The sequence below is a fragment of the Sebastes umbrosus genome, chromosome 18 (genome assembly GCF_015220745.1).
Source record: "Sebastes umbrosus isolate fSebUmb1 chromosome 18, fSebUmb1.pri, whole genome shotgun sequence".
Lineage (NCBI taxonomy): Eukaryota > Metazoa > Chordata > Actinopteri > Perciformes > Sebastidae > Sebastes > Sebastes umbrosus.
The window spans coordinates 10,218,122-10,220,770 of record NC_051286.1 but is presented as its reverse complement, the minus strand read 5'-3'; the positions used below and the strand labels follow the sequence as shown (position 1 = coordinate 10,220,770).

Sequence of the window (2,649 nt, the reverse complement as noted above, 5' to 3'; positions counted from 1 at the left end):
TTACTTAATTTTATTATAATTAAAAGAGACCTCTGGTGCAATGGTATATTGATATGGAATATCAATATGGTATGATTGGACTATCTGGACTATCAACCACCTCTCCTACCCACTGGTGCACTTTAAACTTTAAACTTACTTTACACTACATCCCATATACCATTTTATAGACTGCACATATTACATCTATTCATTGTACACTACATTTTTTTATTGAAGGACGGTACACGCTATGTCCAGTCACTATGTCCATTCACTATGTTCATTCACTATGTACAGTATATTCTGTATTTCTATTTATTGTTTTATAATCTTTTTGTACACCTGTACCTCTGTATCTGCGCTTTGCTGCTTTGACACCTGAATTTCCCCCCGGGGATTAATAAAGGTTCATCTTTTCTTATCTTGTCTTATCTTAATTTAATAATACATTATGTTTTGTGTTGTATTTTGTTTTGCTAACATAGCATTGATAATAATGATACATTTTATATGCAGTATAATATAATATAATACTATATTATATTATATGATATTAATATAATATAACTAAAATGAACGTTTTTTAAAATGAAATGCTTTACAGTAAAAATCCAAAAACATCAACAAACCTAAACCCTAATAGAAAAGAACAAATTAAATTGCACTGGCTCCAGTAAGGCTCAAAAACAGAAATCCATTATGTAGCAATAATAGTCTATTATCATAAAAATGCAAGTGTACATGAAAAAATTATAACCCAATAAGCTTGAGAGGTTCACTCAACAGTAAAGTGACTGCTGAGTGCTCCGCTGGCTGCAGACAAATGGGTGGAATACATGCCAGTGTAGCAAAGACTAATGGACGCAGCACAGATCAGCGAAGAAAACCATAAGCAAATGGGCAGAAATCATTGTATGTTTACGTCTGAGCAATACACAGGGGATGCATTGAGGTTTGTAAATGTTTACATGATGCTTCGCAGTTATGACATGGCATTAGCGTTATCATGTCTTTAAGATTCATTTGGGGAATGTGGTCACAAACAAGAAGCTGGACCACAGACTGACACACATAGCTTTATCTCTGTTGGCCTTTTAATGCTTAAACTGAGAGTTACGTCACTTCAAGCTGGTTAAAAGATACATGACTTCCCATCAGGAGTTCTCATGATGAAGCATGAAAAGTACCCGTATAGAAGCCATATATAAATAAATAAATAAATAAAGCAAATCACACTTGTCTCATGCAAATGACAATCTGCGAGCAGAATTGATGTTCTCTTTTTTTTTTTTCCAGAGACAAGAAGGGAGAGAGGTGATAAAAGAAAGAGAACGGGGGGGCTGTGTGGCTGTGTGATCGTGATTCAGCATGAAACCAAGCAACAAACAGCGCTGTCATTATGTTCACAACTCACAGGGGAAAGAGGGCACACTGGAAATTGGGTGCTTTGTCCATGCTGGCTCATTACAGTGGGTCTGTCTAATGAATTATACCCCTGGCTCTTGCTCCAAAAAACTTCAATTCCATGTTACTGAGAGTGGAGGTTGTCATCTTTCGTGCAGCACCCTGAAAATAAAAAATAACCACTAATTGAAAATGTCTTGATGACCAGCTACCCAGGAAACAAGAATGGGTCAGACTGTGAGAGCAGCATCTGTTTTATGATGGTTTTTTATGAGGGTCATTCTTTCCCAGAAACACCATGTGTATTTTTTTCTAGGCCTCCCTTCCACCGTGGGACCTGTGGCCCAAATCACATGGCTGCTCTAAAAAAAACACAGCTTTGATCTAATTTTATTCAGTGGTCTTGCAGAGAGGGCCGTCAATATCTGACTAAGGAGACTTTAACCCTCCCTCAAGTCACCTATCAGTGATATTTCTTTTGCATTTGCATCTTTCTCACCTGTTGTTCCATGTATTCATTTTTCTTTCATCCCTCTTTAAAGTTCCTCCTAGCGTCAAACAAACCAATTAGCAGACAAATCTCCTGTTGCTTGGCACACCATGCTTTAACAGTGAGCCTGCGGTGAGGTTTGGGCCTGAATGGCCACTCACTGCTTGGATAATGATCACACAAGCCTTGTTTAGTATATACAGCTTCTGCAGAGAGAAAGAGAGGAGGACTGTGTGCCTCTCACTCGCCGGGCTCTGAGATTATATTTTTAGAATGAACGATTGGTTTCTCTCCTTCGTGACTGCCCCATTTTTTCTTGAATAGGTCAGACACAAGTGCAGTGGATACTGGCTGTGGTGTAGAGAAATCTATGGCCTCTTTAGGCGTCTCTATATAAATCATAATAGCTCTTGGTTTTAACTTGATCTAAATGGTGTCAAATTTTGAATCCACAAAAATAATATTAGATTTTTTTTTATGGTCACTATGGAGACCATATGATGTGCAGTGTAATTGGATGTGCTTGTTGGTGTATCCCTCTGAGGCACATCAGTGAACATGCATTCACTGCGGGGGTGAGGACCAACACACCTGCCGGAACAAACAGGCTCATTATCACTGTGTAGGACATGGATGAATATACTTCTGTAAGTTTAAGTATACTCATAGGCCTACATAATTTATCATATTGATTTGTAAGTTTATAGGATTTATTATATCTGCCAGGAGATTATGTATTCGATTATGTGTGTGCATCTCTGTGTCTGTCTGTC

General features: G+C 37.9%; 1 protein-coding gene across 1 annotated transcript in view; it reads left to right on the top strand.

Moving 5' to 3' along the window:
• Nucleotides 1-365, top strand: part of LOC119476641 (golgin subfamily A member 6-like protein 2) — a gene marked incomplete at its 5' end in the record, with an annotated part of 1,882 nt that extends 1,517 nt beyond the window's left edge. The window contains 1 exon segment of the mRNA XM_037750061.1: nt 1-365. This exon segment is cut by the window's left edge and continues 347 nt beyond it.
• Between the last annotated feature and the right edge of the window lie 2,284 nt (nt 366-2,649).